Source organism: Bicyclus anynana, chromosome 7, assembly GCF_947172395.1.
Source record: "Bicyclus anynana chromosome 7, ilBicAnyn1.1, whole genome shotgun sequence".
In the NCBI taxonomy this organism is placed as follows: Eukaryota; Metazoa; Arthropoda; class Insecta; order Lepidoptera; family Nymphalidae; genus Bicyclus; species Bicyclus anynana.
Window position 1 is genome coordinate 1,548,381 of NC_069089.1, and position 27,741 is coordinate 1,576,121.

The 27,741-nt window shown below is 35.4% G+C and overlaps 1 protein-coding gene and 1 non-coding gene across 3 annotated transcripts in view; one reads left to right on the forward strand and one right to left on the reverse strand.

The window, feature by feature from the left end:
- LOC112047339 (four and a half LIM domains protein 2) overlaps positions 1-27,741 on the reverse strand; it is a 212,296-nt gene that overhangs the window by 158,150 nt on the left and 26,405 nt on the right. The window lies entirely within an intron of this gene.
- On the forward strand, positions 8,761-8,965 carry LOC112047341 (small nucleolar RNA U3). Its single transcript, XR_002886941.1, has one exon. It is a non-coding gene; the product is annotated as a small nucleolar RNA U3 (small nucleolar RNA).

Genomic DNA, 27,741 nt, shown 5'->3' on the forward strand with positions numbered 1-27,741 from the left:
TTTAAGGTGGAAAATAGAAATAGAGTTCGTATTAACATTGTTTTCTTTTGAGTATCTAATATATAATTAAGGGAACAAGCAGATGAAAAACCATCGCGGGTAACAGAATCACCTTTTTCATTTCACACACTCATTTCCTAGAATACGTAACTCTGTGTTTGTTATTTCGAGGGCTCATGTACTTGTAATTTTACTAGCTGTCAAGCAATTTACATATACATACATAGACATAGTGACAATGCTTAGCGGTAAAAAAAATATAGCTAATGTATATCTAGAATGTTTGATTATATAGTTTTAGATACAGAAATATACATTACATATTCCATTTTTTTTGCTTTTAATTAGGATACATTAGATTTATAATTAAGTTGTAAAATAATATTTTACAACTTAATTATAATAAATATTTTGTTTTGTAACATTATTAGATGAAAGTGGTTTTGCAAGCAATGTTTGCTTTAATACGATTTTGCATTCGCTAAGCATGTTAGTTCATAAGTTGATTTTTTGTATGTGTAAAAATATGTAATAGTCGCTAGCAAACTTTATAAATAAATAAATATACTTTGTAAAAGCTCTTCTGGTACTAAATTATGTGCAGTTTAAATGGTAGGATTAACTCTCAGCAGCCCGGAGTTGAGCTTATCCTTGTATATCCTTATGCAGAGCGTAAACTAGGAATGCTTATTAAAAATAAGTAGAACATTGTAGTTTACTGATTCATCATAATTCATAACGTATACATCATATTTTAATAACCTGTTGGAACAGTAATACAAATGGTTATACATACAATTTTATACAAGATATAATTAGCTACATTATATCTTGTACGTTGTACCTAAATACTATATAAAATTAAAAGAAAACCGCTTGATGTGGAAAGATGAAAGGACAATGTCAGTCAATGTATAGAAATAACCCACTAAAAATGCAACAATATATTATGTATATCATTTTATTGAATTTTTTGTACTATTAAACAAATATTACCTTTTAACCCTTATAACTAAGGGTATAAAAATAAATCTAAGTTGAAGTTTGATTTTACGGTTAAGTAGGTATGTGCAGTTTATTATGAAATAGATATACAAAACTGAAAACTTCCAAGTTTACTATTACATCAACTAAAGAATATAGGCCTAGGTTAAAGGAATCTGAGACGAATTCTGACCTTAACAACATATTTACATGCGGATCCCACTTCTGATAACAATTGGGAATTTCCATTTAAATTGAAGACAGACTTTCATCCAAGGCTAAATGGGATACCTATTTAAATAAGAAGTTCTCCTGTGAAAACTAGATCTAACTTATGCTTTGTTAACGTCCTAAAATATCAATAGTTTTCATTAGTCATCCAACAGTCTACCTAAGAACTGTGATTTTAAAGCGACTACGCGTCGGTGTGTTTGCATCTTGCTTAATACTAGCGGACGCCCGCGACTTCGTCCGCGTAAAAGTGTCAAGATTCATTTGACTTCATTCAGTAGTTTCGGCATGATCGGCCTACAAAAAGACGGACAGACAGACGAAACTTTAAAAATTTCTCTCTCTCTCTGCCGAATTTCAGTTTGTGAGAGCCTTTAGACCACTTTAATCCGGCCTCATCGCAAAATCCATTCTTAGCGGATACTTACTAAATATAGACTACCTCCCTGCTAAATTTCATCTTTGTACGTCATGTGGTTTTCGAGATTTCGTGATTCTTGTTGGATGTACTCATGAAGCATATTAGAACTATTAGGTTGACCTTATTTATGATCATAACTCATTAAAGCCACCCGGCACCAGGCACCATACCAACGCCTCGTTTCGTGTGGTAAGTATTCTTTTTACCCGACTGCGTCAGAAGGAAGGTAATGTTTTTCGAGCGTATGTATGTATGTATGTTCATTTCTTTAAAACGCCCTTCAACCCAAACGGCTGGACGGTTTAATAAGACGGTAAAATTAATCAGAACTTCATGTAGATACTTGTTTTCTCTTTTCAGTTAATTAAGGGATTTTTGTTTTTTTTTATAATATTTTTTTATATTGCCTATTGCCTATTGTCATTGGGCAGAAAAGCTAGTAAAAAAAAATCCTTTTTGAAAATAATGACAAGAACATACTTTTTGATTTTACTGTTTACAATGTATCGCCATTATTCGTCAAAATATACGACATCACTTAATCCTACAGTAATCTGTACTAATTGAGCAAAGCTTGTCAAGGCCAGACCTTCCTATCTATACTAAAATAAAAAAGAGGTACCTAAAGTTCGTTTTGTTTTAACCGTTTTTGTAAATTCTTTTAGCACTAGAAACCCAAACCATTGTGTGCCTACCTACCTACCTACCCCCTAGTCATAAATAAGTGTGGTAGCTATGAAGTTTCGATCGTGGTATCACTAAAAGAGACCTCTTACTCATTTAACAAGTTTTGAAGAAAAGGTCCTCGGTTTTCAAAGTATAGAACATGTTTTTTACTTAAATATGATATAATATCTATACTAATATTATAAAGCTGAAGAGTTTGTTTGTTTGTTTGATTGAACGCGCTAATCTCAGGAAGTACTGGTTCGATTTGAAAAATTCTTTCAGTGTTAGATAGCCCATTTATCGAGGAAGGCTATAGGCTATATATTATTCCCGTATTCCCACGGGAACGGGAACCACGCGGGTGAAACCACGCGGCGTCAGCTAGTATAAATATATAATATATAATGAAAGTAAACACAAAATTATGAATGTGGTAGGGTAGAGGTAAGATAGGGGTAGTAGGGTTCACGTTATAAGTTATCTTTTTTTTTGTAAAACGATTAGTGGACTATTTATTATACAGAGTGTCCCGTAATAAATGAATAAAACGCAAATGGTAGATACACCATCTAATTATCTAGAACTAATTTTAATAGTTTTCCAAAAATACGTAGGGTTTCTTTTTCGGAATTTTCTAATTTTTCCATCTTGAATCAGTTTTTTCAATGCTGTAGGTGCTGTAGTTATTATTTTAGAGATCTGTCCCCCTAGCCAAGTGGCAAGTCGATTCTCTTTCTACGATCGGGAACGCTTCGAAAACTAGAAAGATGGAATGACATCTATCGACAGGTCACGTGTTCAAGATCTGTCATTCCCATACCCATGTGTGGAGTAGCTGAATTCGAATCACTTTTTGCAGTGATTTTGTAGACACGTAGCATAAAATCGTTGGCTCCAAAGTCAACATAGTCATTCATAGTCTCCACCTAATAGATTTCACATTTGCCTATGATACTTACTTATCGTAGGAGCATCATGACTGTTACACTAAAGTTTTTCTAAAATGAATTCTAAAATATTCTGGCTAGCACAGGCCTTCGTTCTACACAATAATCCGTGCGCTAATGTGATTTGTCAATCGAGGGTAATACTATTGCGGATGAGGTATTTTTCACAGGAAATGGCAATTTGGCAACGTGCCAGCTTAAAACCTGGATTATCTTTTTAATAATCCGCCCTGATGCATTGCGGGTGAATAGTGTAATTTTTTTAACCGAATTCAAAAAAAGGAGGAGGTTCTCAATTGTCCCATTGTCACCATATCAGGATCTGATGATGGGATACTGGAGAAATCGAAGGAAAAAAAATTGTAATGATAACTATATATTTTTTCCATTAACCTTTTTATAGCACTACAACTTAATGAAGGTCTAGAGTCGATCTCATAATACAGTCACCTTGTGTTTCAAACTGATCATCAGTTAGTACATAATATGATATATAGAACTTAGAATGATATTACTTTTCGCTTTTTAGTTTAGTCAGTATGTTTTATGTTTTTGAAGTCGGTTGAATTATTTTCATTATTCTTTTATTATAATTTTACATTGTTTACTTCAAGTATAGTTCAATAGTAGTAGTTTATGGTTTAACAATTAAAAGTTCATTATTTTGAAAAACGCAATAGGGTACCTATTTATGAATAATAATTATAATAATAGCTGAGATAACAAGTATATTGGAACACTATTTTTCTTTTTAAAATAGGTAAAAAGGAAAGTGCGCTAGCACGGCACCTACTAACTAGAATTAGACTCGGAAAATAATTTTAATAACGGTTCTTACGAAGTAAATGCAGGTTTAAAAAAAAAGTTCACGCCCGTCGACTTCGTTTGTGGTTTAATTAATTTCATTTTGCGGCTTTTAAACGGTGAATTGTTTCTTTGAACTAAAATAGAATCATAATTATTCTGATTGGAGAAGAGTTTTAATTGAATGCGCCCACGGGTTAGAACTGTTGTGGATTTTGATCGTTTACTAGCTATGGTTAAAAAATATTTTATAACGTTGGAGTTTTGGTAGGTATCCTATGAATAATCATTCCTTATTCATCAGGTGAGGAGTTGAACACCGTGGGGTTTTAGTAGGTTGAAGTCTGACATAACCATCTTGCCTCCTCGTGGCGAGAAGGTATTCCCCACGCTCTTGACGGACTCCATGGCGCAGTGGTATGCGCGGTGGATTTACAAGACGGTGGTCCTGGGTTCGACCCCGGCTGGGCAGGTTGCGATTTTCTTAATTTGTCCAGGTCTGGCTGGTGGGAGGCTTCGGCCGTGGCTTGTTACCACCCTACCGACAAAGACGTACCGCCAAGCGACTTAGCGTTCCGGTACGATGCCGTGTAGAAACCGAAAGGGGTATGGATTTTCATCCTCCTCCTAACAAGTTAGCCCGCTTCCATCTTAGACTGCATCATCACTTACCATCAGGTGAGATCGTGTCAAGGGCTAACTTGTAAAGAATATAAAAATAAAACGTAAAAAAAAGGAATCCTATGACAATATTTATTTGACTTCCGTATAATTCTTGCTGGAATAGATTCGAGTTATGTGAGTCTCGTGAAGAGCTTACTATAAAAAATGATCCTATGAAGATGTATAGGAATGACATTTGCTATCGACAGGTCACGTAATCAAGATCTGTCATTCCCATACATTTTTCTAGTTTTCGAAGCGATAGCGATCGTAGAAAGAGAATCGACGTGCCACTTGGCTAGGGGGGCTGATTATTTGCTAGGAAAATAAATTTTAGTGTTGTTTTTAAAATATACAATCATTAAAAAATGCTTGGTTTTAAAAGAGCTGACGCACAAAACGTTCATCCGTATATTTCCACGAGGAAATTCTCAAGAGTGCTTTTGTACGTGCTTTGTTAAACGGCACCATAATAATCTTAGATCGTTAAAAATTTATGCGTTCTTTTATGTGTTTTGCCACGAATAACCTTACGACTATATTTCTATATATAGAATAAAATAAAATTATATAAATTTACACCTTCCAATCTTCTAAATTAAGCAAATTATGAAATACACTGTTTGCTCATAAAATATATGCGTGTGTTTCCGTTTCGCCCTAAAGTGAATGAAGATGGTAGTAAAATGAAAGTAGCTTCTTTTCGAGGATTGCTTAGTACGTACTTGAATTTATAAAAGTACAACAGTTAAGGAACAAGTTATTGCTTTGTTCTCTCTCAGTACCTCGAGTAACTTAGCTACATAATACTTCAAAGTGATGTCATGCCATTTTTTTTTTGGCGAAAACTGTAGTTAAGTACAAAAATATATTATACAAATTAGAAATATATAAAATAATAATCAAGCCGAAAAAGTACTTCAAAATATAAAAAAGAGTTTTTGAGCATTGAACGTCGGAAATAGGCGGAAGTATTGATACTTTTTATTACAACAATTTTAAAGCTAAAAAGAAACTTAAAGGTATTGATAATAAAATATTAGCTGTATGTTGACCTGCTTTCTGCATCCACGGCCGTGGGCCGTGGATTCCCACAGCTGGAAAATATTCGTGTAATGAACATGGGGTTTTTCCAGTGTCTGTGTGTACATTATATAAGTATTTGTATGTAGTATATAAATGTATATGAATATTATAATATCAACTATCTTAGTACCCATAACACAAGCTACACTGTATGCTTACTTTGGGGCTAGATAGTGATGTGTATTGTTTAAGTGTATATATTTATATATATAAATAAGTCTAAATCTCAATTATTATTGTGATCGCAGAAAGTTTTTTTTTATTTATACTAATCTGTGATGAGAAATTTCACACGATTTTTACTAATATGATTATGTCTCTGTGAATGCTTTTAATTCATATTCAATTTGCATCCCGTGGGAAACCGAGAGATATTGTCTAAAATGATATGTTGATAATAAATAACATAATACATAAGTTAAATGTATAGAAGAAAATAACGGAAAGAGAAAGCGATATTTTTTTAATTATTTTCAACAATACAATAACAATTATTATAAATTGAAAATTAAAATTGAAAGGGGTGTGGATTTTCATCCTCCTCCTAACAAGTTAGCCCGCTTTCATCTTAAACTGCATCATCACTTACCATCATGTGAGATTGTAGTCAAGGGTTAACTTGTAAAGAATTAAAAAAAAAATTAAAACATATTTATGACTAAAAGGTTCATAAAATTCTATTTCTAAACGCTGCGTTCAGCAACAACATTAACATCCGTATGTTTTCTTATTGCTACAAGCTAGTAGTGTAATGAAAATTGTACTTTCTCTGCGAGTGTATTGTACGTGCATTGCTTAGCGACTGGATAACCTTTCCAGATCAAGTTATAGCTACGAACATGTTTCCTTTAAAGTTGTTAGGCCATTTGGTAGCCTACGTATTTCGTTCGTTTAGGACTGTGAAATATTGATTTTTTTTTACTTCGCGTCGCGTCGCAGTTTGGATTATGCCACGCAAGAACTAGCTCATGAATAAGGCCCTGTATTGGTTCAAAACTAGTCGGGCAAACTCTGACATTTTATCACGTGAGTTTTAGCCGTGTTTCATAATAAATTTATATTAATAACACTCATGGTAGTTTAAATTCTAAAATGAACATATTCCCTTTAAAAGTCACATCGTCGTCATCAACACATATTCGGCTCACTACTGAGCTCGAGTTTCCTCTCAGAATGAGAGGGATTAGGCCAATAGTTCACCACGCTGGACCAATGCGGATTGGCAGACTTCACACACGCAGAGAATTAAGAAAATTCTCTGGTATGCAGGTTTCCTCACGATGTTTTCATTCACCGATTGAGACACGTGATATTTAAATTTCTTAAAATGCACACAACTGAAAAGTTGGAGGTGCATACCCCGGACCGGATTCGAACCCACACCGTCCGGAATCGGAGGCAGATCATATTCACTGGGCTATCACGAAAAAAAAACAAAGTCACATATCTACTTTAAAATACTAACTGTAGTGTAAAGTGTTATAAAGTAGATAAAGTAGTATCATCAGTAAACAATTCTGAAATTTGGGTGTGCTTAGTAGGTAGGGAAGCCCATTAATGCAAATGAGAAACCCTAATTTCATAAAATTGATAACACCCAACAATAAATTGTGAATAAATTGGGAATGTAGGTAGAGGTTAATATGTTTAGAGTAAAGGAGCAAACAATATTGTGAAATGGTGATAACAAAAATAAACCATAGCCTGTTTATTTTGCATTTTCATGATTTATTAATTAATTAGACAAAGTTGTTAGTATAAGTAATATATAAGTAGTAATATAGCTTAAAAGCCTAATAAATAAAACTAGGAAGCTGAAGTTTGACATGGGTATATTATATGTATATTAAACACATATGTAAAAAGATATTAAAGAAAATTTAAGTTTCCTTCCTTAGATGTAAAGTGTGGTCTGAATGATTTTTATTGTTTATCCTGCAAGACATTGTTATACAACGATATACAAAAATATTGTGGGTACCATTTTTGAATTTTTTCTACATTATGAGGGTAAAAAATTTTAATCTACGGAACCCTATGCTACGCGTGGCTTGATACGCACTTGAACATCAGTTCTTCTTTTCATACATACGTAAAACAAAATCGCTTTAACTTAAGGGAGTATATATATACATTATGCACCTGTCACCAGTGGGCACTACATCTTGGAACATTCTCCATAAAGTGTTAAGCCATATGTTTAAATAAGTAAGCAAAAAAAACAGTCGTCTGTAAAGTCGGTTTACTGACGATAGTTGAACTTATACAACGTTACAAGAAACCGATTTAGCGTTCCGGTACGGTGTCGTGTAGAAACCAAAAGGAGTGTGGATTTTCATCCTCCTCCTAACAAGTTAGCCCGCTTCCATCTTAGACTGCATCATCACTTACCATCAGGTGAGATTGTAGTCAAAGGCTTTGGGATTGTAGTAACTTGTAAAGAATAAAAAAAAAATATCGTTTTTATAAAATACTGTTTAATAATCTTCATAGACCAGAATATACTTTATTTCTTGTAAAAAAGTTGGCATCGAATTATAAGACGTTGTCACGTCAAAAAAAATCCATTGCGTTTATATGTAAAATCTCAATTCGTGTGTTTTCTTATTGCAAAAAAATGCATGGTGGTGGTATAATGAAAATTGCACTCTAGCCGAGAGTGCTTTTTGTACGTGCATTGCTTAGCGTAACCGTTCTAGATCAAGTTATTGCTGTTCCCTTAAGAGTTACTTAACGTTTGAGCGCCCGGTTTCGTACAAAAGCGCGCACGCTGCATAATAAACTGAGAAGCTATTAACTGGTATGTAACTTTGTGTTTGCAATTTGTAGTTGCAACTGTGTAGCCAGCAAGTTGCTGGTTTTGTATTTTAGACACGGCTTGTAACACTTGCTACAATATGAATACTAACTGCAGTGGTAGGTTAGGCTAGGTTAGGTTAGGTTATTATTATTCCGAAGACCTTACTTCATAGGATCATTTCTATAGTAAGCTCTTCACGAGACTCACACAACATGTGAGATCTATCCAGCCATGTTGATGAGATGTGGCGCGGTGTCCTGAGCGGGAGACGGACGGTGACCTAAGGTCATCAGTCTTCGATGATCGTTCACTCGACCCTATCGGGGGTTGGGCGTGGGATGCCGTTGCTATCTGAGTGGCTTTTTGAACCCCTTTTTTGCGGAAGATTAATTTTTTGTTCCCGGAACTCAGGCATCAGGCGAGGCGATGGAATTTAGCTGGGTTTCAGTGGGTATTCTGGCTGACTCGCAGCCGGTGAGTCCCACATACTCCCTCGGAAATGGTGCCAGCCTATGCCACTATTTCCGAGGGAGATGCATAAAAGCATTTCCCAGCTTGAAAAAAAAAAAAAAAGGTTATTATTATTCCGAACGACGCCTGCCCCCCTGATGAGGATCTCCGGGCGATAGACACGGGGAGCCTATCGTCCGACGGAGCACTTGTCCTCAAGATAAATAAATAAATAAAGATAAATAACGTGCTGGGTACTCCGGCGATTTTATAGCGTAAAGAGACTCGTGTGTCTCTAAGTGAAGATTCTCCTTGAGATGTCGCTGACTGGGTCGAGGAAGAGTCGAAGTACCCGTGGCCCAATCTCATGGCGGAAAGATGGAACACCGTTTGGTTTTAGTCGGTAAGAGTCCAACATAACCGCCTCGCCTCCCCGTGGCGTGGAGGTATCCATTAGGATTTCCCCACGAAAAAAAAAAAAGGTTATTATTATTTAAATTTAATATATAAAAAGTTTAATGCGAATGTTTGTGTGTGTGTGTGTATGTTTGTTCCTTCTTTGCGATGCGGCTATTGAAGCGATTTGACTGAAATTTGGAACGCAAATAGATTTTACTCTGGATTAATATATAGACTACATTTCATTCCGAAGTCCATGGTTCCCGCGGGATTTGTAAAAAAACTGAACTCCACGCAGACGAAGTCGCGGGCGTCCGCTAGTTTGAAATAAACATTGAAAAAAGCCTTAACCTCTACCTAGCTTGGCATTAATCTCTATTGATTACATAACAAATATTTGCGCTAGCATAACATAGCAATACGAGTATTGTACATTTTACTTTGGTTTTTTTTTAATTGCATTTCCGGTAACAAACCGGTCGATCACCGAAAGTCGATCTACTGTGGCATAGTTGTCAATTAATTTTCGAATCTATTTCAACACAATCAATGTCAATATTACTTTTATAGTAACAAATCCAGCTTCATCTCGCTTTGTCGCATCTCGCCTTTTCCCTAACTGTGTAGTTCATTATTACAAGCCGTTGGCGACCCAATACAATACTCCCTTCTTATCTATACTAATATTTTAAAGTTTGTTTGTTTGTTTGTTTAATTGTTTGATTGAACGCGCTAATCTCAGGAACTACTGGTCCGATTTGAAAAATTATTTCAATGTTAGATAGCCCATTTATCAAGGAAGGCTATATATTATCCCCGTATGCCTACGGGAACGGGAACCATGCGAATAAAACCGCGCGGCGTCAGCTAGTCTATACTAATATTATAAAGCTGAAGAGTTTGTTTGTTTGAACGCGTTAATCTCAGGAACTACATGTCTGATTTGAAAAATTCTTTCAATGTTAGATAGCCCATTTATCGAAGAAGGCCATAAGCTATATATTATCCCCGTATTCCTACGGAAACGGGAACCACGCGGGTAAAACCGCGCGGCGTCAGCTAGTTGGAGTTTATGGAGCTTAGGAAGACCACGCATCTCCAGCGCAGTTTGCGGAGCTTAGGGTGGTAAAGCTTGATTTCGTAATAACCACTATCAGATGTTAATGATCGGGGCCAACTTCAGACCAAATCTCAGACAAATTACCTAGGGACTAGTATCGCAGCCAAATTCATTAACAAAATTGTCTGTAATTTTTTTTTAGGAATACGTGCTTAGATTAGATTTTAGAGCCTTAATAGCTCAACGGTAAGAGCGGTCTGACTCATCACCAAGGGGTGGTGGTTCGATCCCCGCCCCGTTTGTCTATTGTCGTACCAACTCCTAATATAGTCTTTCCCGACTAGCTGGAGGGGAATGAGAATATTGGTCATATTTAAAAATATGGCAAATATTCTTTAAAAAGAAAAAAATATATCTATCTAAAATAGAAGTTGTAGACCGTTCATGCCATTCATCTACACAAAAAGGTATTTTTCGAGTCTCCTCTCAGAATGAGAGCGGTTAGGCCTAGTCCACTACGCTGGCTCAATGCGGATTGGCAGACTTCACACAAGTTGAGAATTAAGAAAATTCTCAGGTGTGTTGATTTTCTCACGATGTTTTTCCTTCACCGTTTAAGACACGTAAACCGTTTAGTTGTCTATTGTTATCTCCTTATTGTATCTCCTTATCTAATCTTAATTCCAAATGCATTTTACTATGTCATGATGACGGTTTGTACTTCTTATCTATTTGTGTCTGAAATTGGCCAGCTGATTAGGGTTTCAAGGTTAGTATTAAGTGATTGCGATAATTATTTATCCAAGGCTAACATCTCACCTTGACCGATAAAGATTTTGTTCATCAATGATTTTTACTTTTAAATAGTTCCATGTTACAAAAATTACTTCTACAAATGGCTACAAAAATTCAGGCTTCCTTGTAAGAGACAAATCTAGGAGGTCATGCCGTGACCAACACTAGGAGGACACGCCGATACAAAAATGGAGGAGGCCGGCCCAACGCCAATTATATACCAAGTTTCGTTAATTCTTTAATTTCTTTTCTCATGGTCGTAGAAAAGTATTGTATACCACTGCACGTAATTAGCGATTGTAGCACTCATTACAATGGCCGCCATTACATGACAGTGGCATAAATGACTATTCTCAACCAGCTCGTCAAATTTAGCACCTCATGATCCGAGGTAACTATTGGACCACCGAGGCAGTTAGTACGATGGCTTCAATTATATTTGTATTGAATACGGATTAATTGACATTAATTGGCTTTTTTTTCTCTTTCCTTTGTCTGTTGGAGATCAGTCTCTGGACCATAATCCGGTCAAATGACTGCTTAGTATGTCGTTTCGGGCTCTACACATCCACTGATGTAGCGTCCTTCCAGGAGTGAGAATTTATTACTATAACAATACCATATGTCCATGGTTTTATTACACATTTGTATATCAGTTTTTTGTTTTCTAGGCTTAATGGTTATTTTCTCCCAATCAACCAGTACAGTTCTCGGAATTTCCTGTTGGATAACTGACAGCTGGCTCGAATGATGTTTGTACTGTGTCTGATTGGTAGGCAGGTGTCTAGTTAATGCGCACGAGTTACAACATGCGTTACTTTACAGAATGTCACAATGTACAAAGAACACTGCGCATGTTCCGCGGTAGTGTGCGACCATCATTATTTAACACGCGAAATTCGGTCTATAATAAAGTTCTTAATTTAACACTCCGAAAGGCAATTTTGTGCAGATGTTCAGTGAATTGCCATCGCATCATAAATAATTGTCGGCCCGCGTCAATTACTGGCATTAAACATTATAATATTGTATGAAATAATGACGAACTTGAACAGGCTGTGTTCGTATTGTGTAGTTTATTTTTAACCGACTTCCAAAAAGGAGGAGGTTCTACGTTCGGCTGTATGTATGTTTTTTTTTTATGTATGTCCAGCGATAAATCCGTCATTTATTGACCGATTTTGAAAATTCTTTTTTTGTTTTGAAGGGTTTGATTCCAGGGTGGTCCCATTTTTTTCATATCAGGATCTGATGATGGCATCCTGGAGAAATTGAGGGGAACTTTCGAAAATTGTAGAGACAGCTAGTGCGTTTGTTAGTGTTTTCATAAGATATTTTAAGCCACTACTTTTATGAAGGTCTGGTGTTGATCTGATGATGGAGCCAAAACACAAACAATGGAACTCGTCAACGATTTACAGTAGCTACCTTGTGTTTGGACTTGATAAATTTGTATTGATGAGAACTTTCCACCTAGATGGGTTGTGACTGTATTAGGGGCTGGTGATGAAGACGAAGGACAGTGAAGAGAACTCCTCGACGGTTCACAGTAGCAACCTTGTGTTTGGACTTGATAATTTTGTATTGATGAGAACTTTCCACCTGAGAGGTCTGGTGATGAAGACGAAGGAGAGTTAAGGGAACTCCTCGACGGTTCACAGTAGCTACCTTGTGTTTGGACTTGATTAATTTTATATTGATGAGTACTTTCCACCCAAATGGGTTGTGACTGCAAAAGGGGTCTGGTGATGAAGACGGAGGACAGTCAACACAATTGGTTATATTCATATTAAGTGTGGATAAAGGGGGAGTAGAATTTTGTATATGAATTATGGAGTATTTTCAAAATTGGGATTGTAGGACTTAGGTACCTGTCATAAGAAAATAACGTTTTAGCTAATTGTTTGCGTTTTGTTCACACGTAGTAGGTGTGCTAACACTAAAAATAAAAAAATAAAAATTTTAATAAAAAAAAATTTTAATAAAGCTGTTTCTGAAAGAAGCACATAAATTGTGTGATTTTAACGGGTTTAATTAAAACATCACTGGCTTGGCACCGCCTTCAAACTGATCAGAAGGTAGCATATAGGCAAGATGTTATTTTTTGCTTTTTAGTTTAAGTTAATTTTTGAGTTGGAAGTTGGTTGAATTTTTTTATTAAAATTTTTATTATTTACTATAAATCACAAGCTAACCCTTTACTGCATTCTGTGACGATTCAGTCTAAGATGCTTACTTGGAACTGGTAACTTAACAGAAATCTTAATAACAAGACACTTTTGTGGGCAGATTATACTACCTACCAGTGGCGAAGGTTGGAATATTGTCGAAGGACATCATCATCATCATCATCATCATCATCATCATCATTTCTTGAACGGTAAACCGAATTTGTATGGACGGAATCAGTTTGTATGGACTCTTCGCTGCTGCTTATTACCAAAACGCTAAATCTTGCCTGTAATTAGCCACAGCCGAAGCCTGCCACCAGACCAGAACTGAGTCACATTATAAAATACTAACAGACGCCACGCGGTTTCACCCGCGTGGTTTCCGTTCCCGTATGAATACGGGGATAAAATATAGCATATAGCACTCGGGGATAATGTAGCATCGCAACAGTGAAAGACATTTTCAAATCTGTTCAATAGTTTCAGAGCCTATTCAATGCATACAAACAATTCTTTCCTCTTTAAAATATAATATAAGTAAATATAGAAGTATAGGTTAATTTACCTATACTTCTATATTTACTTACATATTATAAGATCTTTTTGTAAGCTAACGTAGTCGAAATGGTTCTTAATTAAATAACATTTGAAGATTAAATTACATAATAATTAAATTAAATGATTCTTAATCACTTAATAACGTTTTCCTATTAAAATAGAAATAATTTTTAGCATACCTAAACGTTATTCTAGTTAAATTCTTTAATTACTGTCAAGGGTATTCTAAAATTTTACTTTCTTTAATATTATATATTTGTTTTCACAGTAAGCTTCTGAAATATGTAGCCTTTTATAGCCCTTCGCAATTTTAGGGTTCGTCGTTTATTACATACCTTTAGCTTTTGTAAAACGATCCTGTTGTAAAGCGATACAATTTCATATTATTTTATGTGAGTATACTCGTACCTTACCAACTAGTTTTAAACTCAAATACATTTATACTTATAAAAAAAAGAAAAAAGTGTGATAAGAATACACATCACACAAAAGAGAGAAAAAAAAACAAAAATTAAAATAGGTCTTGGTGACCTATTTTAATTTTAACTTTTTTTTTCTATTTTTTATAAGTGTAAATGTATTGGAGTGGAAAACTTCGTATTCTAACCGTAACATCCTACTTCCTACTTATTCTATAAACGCGAAAGTTTGTGTGGATGTTTGGATGTTCTTTACTCTTTAACGCAGCTACTACTGAAGCGATTTAGTTGAGGAATGAAAACTACTTTTTATCCCGATCCCATGGTTCCCCGAGAATTGCGTAAACTGATAATTTTGATGTTATGAATGTTTGTTACTCTTTCACACCTTGACTACTAAGCCGATTTAGCTGAAATTTGGTATTGAGATATATTATAGCCACAGGCTACTTTTTATCCCGGAAAAATCCATGGTTCCCGAGGGATTTGTGAAAAACTAAACTCCACGCGGACGAAGTCGCGGGAGTCTGCTAGTATATTATATTGATTACCGAATAACCGATATGGAAGTGCAGCTTGTAACCCCGCATGTATTCGCCTAAGGCTGCAATAACATCATGTTAGCGAGGATTACCTGGAAGCGCTCGTTCATGCTAATTAACTAATTAAGCGGCACTTAGTCGCTAATTACCAATTACCAATTACCGTTAGACACGTGTAAAACGTCCATACTAAGTTACGACAGTGAAGTTTCAAGTTTGAGCTTATTGGTGGATCTTCTGAGGGCTTGCCTTCTGAACCGGTGGCAAAGTTTCTACAAATCGTCGTTATCAACCCATATTCGGCTCACTGCTGAGCTTGAGTTTCCTCTAAGAATGTGAGGGGTTTTCGTCTACCACGCTGGCCCAATGCGGATTGGCAGACTTCACACACGCAGAGAATTAAGAAAATTCTCTGGTATGCAGGTTTCCTCACGATGTTTTCCTTCACCGTTTGAGACACGTGACGAATTCTACAGATACCTAGTCATACGACACACGAATTCTACAAATACCTAGTCAAAATTACTTACTTTGTACCTACTCGAAGTAAGTGAATTTGAAATTGAATGAACTGAATGATTCTGTTCTGGCAAGTGGTAAAACGCCGTTTCTGAGCTGCTTGTTAGAAGTGGACATTACTGGACATGAGCCTTCTGCATCCATCATGGTCCTGAGCCATCCAGCGGCTCCCTGCAAACCGTTTAATGTCATCGGTCCACCTAGTGCGCGCCGATCAACAGAACCTTGGGACCTTGACATTAAAAAAAAAAACTTTGGCTGGGTTTGTTATGGGGTCTTTTCGGGCCAAGGCGCGTAATTTTGTTTCTTCTGCAGGGTCTCTTCATTTTTTGATGGGACAAAGTGTATTTATTAATATTCTTTGTTGTAAAAATACTTGTAAATATTTTTTATTTGGATTTTTCAATTTTTTTTTTTTTTTAATTTATTTTGTACCAATATTAGTAACACACAAAAGTAAAAAGAAAAACAGTGGACAAGGAAACACTTATCTCTATAAGAGATCTCTGCCAGTGACCCTTGGCAGTGGGAGAGATTTTAAACAAAAGAAATGGATAGGTACAACAGAAAAAAAGTGAGGAAACATATTATACTTAATACATAAATAATAAAAGTAAATACCAATACATTAAAAATAACACTAATAAATAAATTAATATATAAATTAATAATTTTATACTTCAGCAACACCCTGTACACTGTGAATGTAAAGAACGAAACACCCTGCAGTCGACCCACATTCGAGCGGTGTAGGTAATACACTCCGCATACAAAGCTCTTCACAATTATTGACTGACGCCAATTCAACACCTGTTACGATAATACGCGCCACTTTAGCCCCTACTACGGATTATCGAAAGCCATATCGTCTGTTTTACTTAAAAATCCCGTAAGAGTTCTTTGATTTGTCATATTTTACTTTCGTCAAGGAAGCAATCTAACAAGTCGGAATTCGTCATGTTAAGGTTATAAGCAAACTTTTACGAATTTCTTCTTAAAGTGTATTTCGATTACTGAAGGTCAGTCAGTTAACTACTTCTCCTTGTTCTTCGAATTTCTTTATGCCAGTCTTCTCCCTCACTAGAGCCATATTTGTAACGAAACATACTCAAACTATTTAAACTATTAGGAAACATACTAAAACTATTAGGAAACTTATACAAAAAAAAAACTAAAGAAACCTCAATAACTCCATGGCCACTCTCAACACCAGGAGGTCATGGGTTCGATCTTTGCCCTTTGAATTATTGTAGAATCCTCTTATCCAGTTAAACATGACTGTTTTTTTTTATTTATAATAAAAACCCGCCCTTGCCCGCCTCCCTCTGACGTCATAGCTGCTTAAAGTTAAAAACCTGTATTTAAAAAGTTGCAGGCTTATTACCCTCGTTGCTAATAAAACTATTGCAACGAGAATTAAGTCTTTAGTAGGGGAATTGTACTGAATACAATAGCCATCACTATTGTGTATTAGTCGTCCTTTGAGAATGAATAAAGAAACCATGAAATTTTAATATTTTAATAAAACATGGTAATAAAATGCTTCTCAAAGTTATAGTAAGTTATGATTTCCACAAGTTTTGTATATATACTTATATATTTGAAGCATACAAGCTGAAATTGTACGGTTTGTGATATACAAACATATTGAGGGTCTTTCTATAGAACTTTGAAAATCTTCGAAGATTTGGGATGAAATCTTACAAAAGGCTAAATAGTTGGAAAGCTACACTATCCACGAGTGCTATAGCCTATATTTTATCCCCGTATTCCCACGGGAACCGGAACCACACGGATGAAACCGCGCGGCGTCTGCTAGTCTGTACCTACTAATATTACAGAGGAAAGATTTGATTCTTCGATTCGATCGATTAGAAATTTTTTTTCACTGTTGGGAAGCTACATTATCCCTGAGTGCTAGAGGCCATATTTTATCTTCGAAATCTCACGGGAACGGGAACTACGCGGGTGAAACCGCGGGGCATCGGCTAGTACTTAATACTTTACGTTAACATCTCGTGTCACTAGGAACACAAGCGTAGGCGGTGTATGACTTCACAGCTGCTGGCAAAAACCAGCGTGGGCTCAGTGGGTTTCAGAAGGTCGTTTGATAGCTGACACGCACGATAATTTTCCACAGAAACTTTGGACTTCTAATATAGAGTCCGCCACACACGGTCAAGAGTATCACGATCATTCTCGAGCTCGAGTCTCCTCTCAGAATGAAAGGGGTTAGGCCAATAGTCCACCACGCTGGCCCAATGATTGGCAGACTTCACACACGCAGAGAATTAAGAAAATTCTCTGGTATGCAGGTTTCCTCATGTTCTTCACCGTTTGAGACACGTAATATTGAAATTTCTTAAAATGCACATAACTGAAAAGTTGGAGGTGCATGCACCGGACCGGATTCGAACCCACACCCTCAGGAATTGGAAACTGAGGGCTGGCTTATCACGGCTCTCATAAGTGTATCGGTCAACTGTATGTGGCAGTGAAAATAATCATCTTTAAAAAAATGGTGAGGTGCTCCAATCTCAGACCAATTATAGAAGGACCTGTATCGCACTCATAGTCACGAACAAAATTGTCTGTCATTTTCTGAAGAAAACGAGCTTAGATTTAGTATATATCTTATACTAAACTGGAAGTTTTTGCCTGTTTTTTACACAATTCAATTACACAAAAAGGTATTTTTACGGAGCTCTTTAACCGACGAACACGATTACAACTATTTAACATCGATACTATTGAGACAGTTTCTATAATCGCATTAGATCGTTGATCATATACTTTGACAGAAAAGTAACGTCTAGCGAGGCAGGTCCTATACAATAATTGGTCTGAGGCTCCAATACATTTCAGCACCCACGTTGTAGCTAATAGAATTCAGCAATGGCTCAGGTATGTGTGATTATAGTCACACCTCCACCTTTTTGGGTGACACAAGCAGGATGGGGTTCATTAGTATGATGATTGTTTATAGCTAATAAATAAATCTACTAATGTTTGAAAATTGGGTGCACTTTTGGTGTTTAAATGAACTGTAGTGTGATGTAACAAGTGGTGACTAGCCAAGTTTCATTTTTATTACCCGACTGCAGGAAGGGTTATGTTTTTCGCGCGTATCTTGTATATACCTAATTATGGACCTTTTTTATTAATCTTTACAAGTTAGCCCTTGACTAAAATCTCACCTGATGGTAAGTGATGATGCAATCTAAGATGGAAGCGGGCTAACTTGTTAGGAGGAGGATGAAAATCCACACCCCTTTCGGTTTCTACACGACATTGTACCGGAACGCTAAATCGCTTGGCGGTAGGTACGTCTTTGTCGGTAGGGTGGTAACTAGCCACGGCCAAAGCCTCCCACCAGCCAGACCTGGACCTATTAAGAAAACCTCAACCGGCCCAGCTGGGGATCGAACCCAGGACCTCCGTCTTGTAAATCCACCGCGCATACCACTGCGCCACGGAGGTCGTCAAATTTTTTAGGACCTATTGAATAATGTAGGCTTAAATCATTCTATACAATATATATTGGTCCCGACTGTTTTCTAATTGCTTTCTACACTTCTGGTCTGAGCTTGTTTTTTTTTTGTTTTAAGTATTTATAATTTATGAAGTCGGGTTTATTTATTTTTTTAATTATTGAAATGAATACCAATATTATTTGTATCTTTAAATAAGATAATAGGAAAATATTTAGGAAAGGTTTAAATTAGATCAAAAACAATTTGACGGTCAATATTTTGGAATTTATTATTTTTTTAAACAGAAGAGTTAGAGGATTGAGATAACGGAAAGAATAAGCAAATGTTTACCTACTATTAAATAATGAATTAACTTTGAATAAAAGTCATTTTAATATTAGTTATTAACTAAAGAAATATACATAAGTATATCACCACACCGCACACAAAACTTTTCGGATGTTCTCTAACCAAATTTTCCTAAATTATTTCCTTTACAGCACAAATTGATGTAGCCTCGGCTCTTAAATCTGTTAGTTTTAAGCGGTTATTCTTCGCGAAACTTTGGAAATTGCGAGGTAAATTTTCGTGGAGTTTGAGTGTGTCATGATTTTTATAAAAAAGTAGTCTTTGTTCTCTATATTTTTATTCTGTGGATAAAATCTGTAGTCTGTGAAACGAAAATGACAGGTCCGATGTGATTGGCTGTTACAAAAGGCGCCATTTATTGTAAGACCAATAGGAACGTTTGGCGGCAAAACGAGTAATTGGAGGGGTTGGTGGCGTGAGCAGTGTTAGAAGGGAGAAAAAAGATGATTATTCGGGGAAGTGTGGTGTTGAGAGGTGGTTTTGGTGAAACAGTGGAACAGTAGAGATATTATTATTTAATTTGTAATTGTAAAAGGTGGAATAAAGTGTTGTAAGAAACTAGCTAGAGTATAATTTTCATCACAATTCAGAAGTGACACGTAATCCACGCAGGCCCACAATTGAAGGTACGTAATCTATTTCTTGATCATTTTAGTTACTTGATGTGCATAGAGGTGTGATTATTAAGGATTTTAATCTTAATAGCGATAAAAAACTAAAAGCTTCGGGCTATGTATTATGGACAAACGGCTTAAAGTGTGAAAATGCCTAGCTTTGTCAATGAAACAGTTATAACGGCATTAAATTAAATTTTTTTATTAGTTCTAGCCAAATTAGGCTAATCTATGATAACGTACAGCCAGTTTAGTTTTGTTAATTATAGATGTAAATAATATTAATTGCTACCCTCAAATTATCAATATAGACATTGTTGCCAACAATTATTTCGACGAAGTTATCGCTTTTATTAATTATCAAGATTTTGATTCACGTTTATTTGTACGATTTTATTAGTTATTAACTCGAGGTTGATACCGTACCTACCCTCAATTAACCAATATTATAGAATAAACTCATTTGGTCAACTACTTTCCAATAAATTGATTTAATAATTTTTAATTAAGAACCGTAATCATAAGACGTACTTAAATGGTTGAGTTGACGTTTGCTGTTAGTAATCTTTAGAGACTGTGTAAAAATATAATCAAGTTTCCATTTTAACGAAGTCTATACCTAGTCACTCATATTATTAAGATTTAGTTTCAATGGCTATGTAAGCCACGTTTAATAATGCAGTTATGTGTGCTGCGTATAAGTTTTGGTTACGTGAACAAGGTTTAATAATGCAGTTATGTGTGCTGCGGATAAGTTTTGATCAGGTGAATCACGTTTAAAAATGCAGTTATGTGTGCTGCGGATAAGTGAACAACGTTTAATAATGCAGTTATGTGTGCTGCGGATAAGTGAACAACGTTTAATAATGCAGTTATGTGTGCTGCGGATAAGTGAACAACGTTTAATAATGCAGTTATGTGTGCTGCAGATAAGTGAACAACGTTTAATAATGCAGTTATGTGTGCTGCGGATAAGTGAACAACGTTTAATAATGCAGTTATGTGTGCTGCGGATAAGTGAACCACATTTAATAATGCAGTTACGTGTGCTGCGGATAAGTGAACAACGTTTAATAATGCAGTTATGTGTGCTGCGGATAAGTTTTGTTAGGTGAATCACGATTAAAAATGCAGTTATGTGTGCTGTGGATAAGTGAACAACGTTTAATAATGCAGTTATGTGTGCTGCGTATAAGTTTTGGTTGGGTGAACCACGTTTAATAACGCAGTTATGTGTGCTGCAGATGAGCTTTTTTTAGGTGACGCCACGTTTATTGTGCAATAAAGGTGACAAAAACTGTGGTCATGTGTACCATAATTATTGATGCAGTGTTGTGCTGTTGTGTTTTGTGGTTATGTGAACCATGATTAATTATTTTATTATATATTAAATGCGTAATGCTGTATCAAATCGGTACACTAATGAATTTGACAGGACTTTTAGGTATTGGTTACAATGAAATTATGTATCTGTATAATTAGTGAATTTTAAAAAAAAAAAAAAAAAGAATGAACAGACTTTACTGCGATTAGTTACGCTGATTCGTTTAGATAACTTGCATACAAACATATATATAATAAAAATATTATAAGTAAACAAGTAGATGTCAATTTTAGATACTTCATTGTCTCCGCGCCACACATTAAAAATTGTGCGCTCTATTAACATTGGTTTTTGTTTTTATCGAGAACATGGAAGGCACCGGTCATGCGATAGTACGGCGCAGGACCAAACGCAAAGGAAAGCGTGCTTGCAAAGCGCGTAAAGAATTCCCGCAGGCGCAATGGGTCATCGATGAGGTCCAGCCAAGCCAGTCAGGAATCCCACCCGAGATGTCCGGGCCTGTAGAGTCACCGGGCCCATCGGCATTGCAGCCGGAGCAGCGCCCAACATTGGCATCCCATTTTACGACAGACGAGGTACTCAAATTTATTATGACCATGCAGAACAGCTCCAATAAGGACAGAATTTTACAGAACAATCACGTTAATGTAATTCCAGATTTCGACCCATGTAGTAGATTGCAAAGTGTAGATAGATGGATAAAAAAGGTCAATGAATGTGCTAATATTTATGATTGGAACCAAAAGCAAACCGTACATTTTGCACTCCAAAAACTGGTAGGTCTTGCAAAAAAATGGTTTGAAGCTTTGCCTTCTGTCAATTATAGTTGGGATGAATGGCAGGAAAAGCTTCGCAAAGCTTTTCCAGTTGAACAAAATTACGGTCGGCTTTTAGAGGAAATGCTTGCACGCACTTCACAAAGTAACGAAAGTTTAAAAATCTACTTTTATGAAAAATTAGCTCTTTTAAATCGCTGCGATATCGGCGGTAAAAAGGCAGTAGATTGTATTATTCATGGTATTTTTGACAAAACAATTCGAAATGGTGCGCAAGCATTAAATTGTAAGGAACCTGAGGATTTACTGTTTTTCCTAAATTCTCAGCGACTTAATAATGAAACGACTGCATTTGTTAAAATGCGTAATGAAGGAACCCAGTCTAATCGTCAAGCTAATTTAACCTCTCATGATGGTAATAATGTCATTTTATGCTTCAATTGCCGTACTAGGGGTCATTCGTTCCGTAATTGTCCTAAACCTCTAATAAATTGCCAAAAATGTTCGAGGGTTGGTCACGATTCCATCACATGTCAATTGTTACCTTTTCCTCGCCAAAGGAGCAATATTAAAGTAGTGACTGACTGACACGTCTTACGTACAACTTTAACAAAACGTGACTTTGTGCCACGAATTGCTAGATGGTGGCTTTAGATAAGCAAATTCAATATTGAGATAAAATACAGATAATAAGTTGGAACTCTAAGTTGACCAGTGTAGATGTTGAATCCTCTTTGACTGTATATATATATAATTGGAGAATTGGCTTTTATGTTTGCAATCATTAGACCCGGATTAAAATCGAATTGTAAATATTTTAAAAAACCGGAAATGAAAAAAAAAATGTTTATAAAGGTAAATGAATTTTGGTTGTCTTGTGGTTCCATGTGATGCCCAGTATCAAATATGTAAGATTAACCATGTTGACATAGAACATTTAGGAGAGGCTTTGGTTTCCTAAATTTCGCTAATAAAAATTTATTTTATTCAGTGTTGGAGGTAGGTGATTTAATTAAGATAAATAACTACTATAACAAGGGCAATAGCACAAAATAAGTTCATAGGTCCTTATAGAATTGATCAAGCCGTGGGTAACAAATTAAATATAAAATTAGCAATATTCTATAATAAAATAAAAGCTAACCGTTTCAGGCTATTGTTGCAGTAGATGTGATAAGGCCGTGGGTTATGTTGGCATTTCAGAATCTTGAATAAACAATACTAGATGATAGCCCACTAGCTTTATTGCAACATTAATCTCAAACAGTTATTAATAAGCTAAAACTAAAATTTGATCGATTACCAAAATGTTAAGATTTTTTTTAGATTTAAGTCAAAGTATTATTTATTTATTTTATTGAGTGTATAATAATAATATAATATCGTAGGATTTTTTTTTTGCAAGATTATTACTTGTAGATAATATGTTGTGATTTATTCTTCTGTTACGTAATTAATTGTTTTAGGCAGGAATTATTTTATAACAAATTTAAGTGAATGAGTACGATTTAAATGTAAAAAAAAATGTATTCTATTTTACGAATGTCATGATTTATCAAGGTTTTAATTATGTTAATTAGTGTTTAATGGATGTACTACGATATAGTTGTTTTTTTTGCAAGATAACATTTAGTATAGGTATAGATAACATATTCATTGTGCATTACGCTGCTGTACCGTTATTAATTAAGTAAAATTATATATGTAGGATTTCAAGTAATAGCAATTAGCTTAATACATATTCTATGATTTGCATTCTCGTAGTTATTACGTTTCACAGATTAATAATATAGTTTCTACCTATTTTGTGCACCGGGAGGTTGCACAAAGGCGGATGGCCGAATGTCATGATTTTTATAAAAAAGTAGTCTTTGTTCTCTATATTTTTATTCTGTGGATAAAATCTGTAGTCTGTGAAACGAAAATGACAGGTCCGATGTGATTGGCTGTTACAAAAGGCGCCATTTATTGTAAGACCAATAGGAACGTTTGGCGGCAAAACGAGTAATTGGAGGGGTTGGTGGCGTGACCAGTGTTAGAAGGGAGAAAAAAGATGATTATTCGGGGAAGTGTGGTGTTGAGAGGTGGTTTTGGTGAAACAGTGGAACAGTAGAGATATTATTATTTAATTTGTAATTGTAAAAGGTGGAATAAAGTGTTGTAAGAAACTAGCTAGAGTATAATTTTCATCACAAGTGCATCTTTATTGAACTTTTCTTACTTTAAAGTTAACTTAATAAAAAGGTGGTAAAAGTTATACGTTTTGTCCATAATAAAGGGCAATAAAAACAGTGTTTTTGATCGTTAAGTCTAGGCTACACCGATGTATTTACAGTCGCGTTTGAGATTGCGTCTTATAAATATCAGGATATGCAAGTTTTTTTTAAGTAGTAGTTGATGGGAAAGTAATACTCATCCTAAAAGGAGCTAGAAAATAATAAAAATACATATTAAACAATAATTAAGCAGTTTTTGAGTTTTAGCAAGACTAACTTTAGCAAATTAATTTTAATACATAAGTACATTATTTTATATATATATATATATATATATATATATATATATATATATATATATATATATATATATATATATATAAGATTATTCGCAAAACTGTACAAATCGTCGTTTTATTTCGACGCATCGGAGAAACTGGCCTACCTCCAGGAGATGTGGACTCAACTATTATATCAATATTCATTAACTAGCGGACGCCCGCGACTTCGTCCGCCCTTAGACCTGTAAAAATAACGTTTTCCCAACATTTCTCTTCATTGGTCTGCTCTTAGCGTGATGAAATATAGTATACTATAACTTGCCTGGGAGTATAAAGAATAATTGTACCAAGTTTCGTTAAAATCCGTCGAGTAGGTTTTGTATAACGAACATACAGACAGACAGACAAAAATTTTACTGATTGCATTTTTGGCATCAGTATCGATCACTACAGTTATTTTGGAAATATATTTCATGTACAGAATGGATCTCTCTACAGCTGATTTATTATAAGTATAGATATTCAAAATTAGTACAAAAAAATACATAAATGTTAAAACACCAGTGTGCGCTAGACTTTAACCACTTGCAAAACCTAGTCAGCATAAAATTTGTGAATGATTCCTTTGAACTTTAACGTTTACGGTTTCGTAAATAAAGTATCAAGTATTTGAGGATATAACCTCTGTGGTATTTGCATTAAAATGTTGGTGCTCTTTGACTGGAGTTTGTTTTACTTGATTACCTACTTTGAGAGCATTTTTATTTGATTTGAAATATTTTGATATGTGCATTTAGAATTACTTTTAATCCCGGTGTTTAATTCTTAAACTGAAAGTAGCATACTCGTGTGTGTAGTGTAGGTTGTTGACTAATGTAATTAACTTCTCGTATTTTTGGTGATCGACTTTTAATTAAAACTGGCAGACGTAAAATTTCGTACGGGTAAAAGACAAACAGAAGTACAGACAGACAAACATATTTTTTTTAAAGCTTGATTATGTTTTAGTATTGTGATAGTCATCGTGTGAATAGCTTTAAGCACTTGAAAAAGCACAGATATTTTGAAATCTGAAACAAACGCTTCAGTTTCATTTAAATACTTCCTGACGCCGCGCGGTTACACTCGCGTGGTTCCCGATCCCGTAGGCATACGGGGATAATATTTAGCCTATAGCCTTCCTCGATAAATAGGCTATTTAACACTGAAAAAATTTTTCAAATCGAACCAGTACTTTTTGAGATTAGCGCGTTCCAGCAAACAAAAGAACCAACATTCTATATTACCTAATATTATAAAGCAGAAGAGGTTGTTTGTTTGAATGTGCTAATCTTAGGAACTACTGGTCTGATTTGAAAAATTCTTTCACTGTTAGATAGCTATATATCACGGTAACGGGAACCACGCGCGGCATCAGCTAGTATTAGTATAGATGCACTGATAGATGATACAAATAGTATAGCTACTGCTTGATGTCAAAGCAAAGCATGATGGTATTATTTCGTCAAAATTTCAAATGATGAAATTCTCATTTGAATTAATTTTATAACACACACTTAATAAATAATTTTTGCATGCCAAATTGGCAAGATACATTTACCATCTACATCTACCGACCACCTGTATATATATCATGCATGTAGCTACAAATAAATAAATAAATTGATTGATTGATTGATTGTGTTCTATTTAATTTTACACAAACTTGGAATAGCACCGCCAAAAAAAATCACACCGTTCATCAAAAATTTTATATGCGATGCAAAATTTTAATAATTGCTTTTTGGCATGACTACCTTTACAGTGTCAATCAATTGTGTTATTCATGAATTATGGATGCAAAATAAAGGCTTAAATCTCGTTACAGTTTTATGTTGCGATTTTTTTGGTAAAATATTTTACTTGCTCGAAAATGAGTGGTTCCGTACCATAACATAATATTTATCTTTCACACTATGTATAAAATCTTCGAAGTTGGTTATTTTTTTGTTAAAACGATTTTATGTTCATTTATAAATATGCTTGCAGTTTTGGTCGCTTGTCTTCGGACTATAAAGACAAAAACAAACAAGTGATATTAAATGAAATTCAGCTCTCGTTGTCATGTAAAATCCGTCCCATCAGGCCAATAACTGAAGCCTTCCATCCCTGCAAGGCCTCAGCGATTGGCCTGATTGCAACCCCCTGAGGCCGCCTCTGATTATGGAATCATCATTATTATAAATAAAATAAATAAATATAAATAAATATACTTAAACAATACACATCACTATCTAGCCCTAAAGTAAGCATACAGAGTAGCTTGTGTTATAGGTGCTAAGATAGTTGATATTATAATATTATTATACAATTATATACTACATATAAATACTTATATAATGTATAAATACACACAGACACTGGAAAACACTCATGCTCATCACACAAATATTTTCCAGTTGTGGGAATCGAACCCACGGCCGTTGATGCAGAAAGCAGGGTCACTACCCACTGCGCCACGCGGCCGTCAAAATTTATTATAATTGACAACCCACATTTGGCTCATTGCTAAGCACGAGTCTCCTCTCAGAATGAGAGGGGTTAGGCCTATAGTCCACCACGCTGTCTGAGAAAATTCTCGGGTATGCAGGTTTCCTCACGATGTTTTTCCTTCACCGTTTGAGACAAGTGATATTTAATCTATTAAAATGCACGTAACTGAAAAGTTGAAGGTGCATACCCCGGGCCGGATTCAAACCTACGCCCGCCGAATCGGAGACAGAGGTCACATCACTAAGGAATAGGATCATCAAACTTTACAAGAACCATACAAAAACTAGTCAAAGAATGAAAAAAAGGCAGCCACATTTATAGATACCAACTCGTTGCTTTTGTGAACTGGTTTTTTATTCGATTTGTGGATAACGAGGTATGCGTCATGCAACACTTTGGAACCTGATTTCTTGAACTCACGCGTTTTTGTGGCACTTGGAAAATTCAATTTGACTGGATTTTGTACCTAAAACTTAGTAAGTCTCAATGTAATCCTTATGTTGATTGTGTTCACACTGTCACACATGATGTTAAGTGATCATCATCATTATCATCATCATCATTATCAGCCGATGGACGTCCACTACTGGACATAGGCCCTTGGTATTCACGCGATC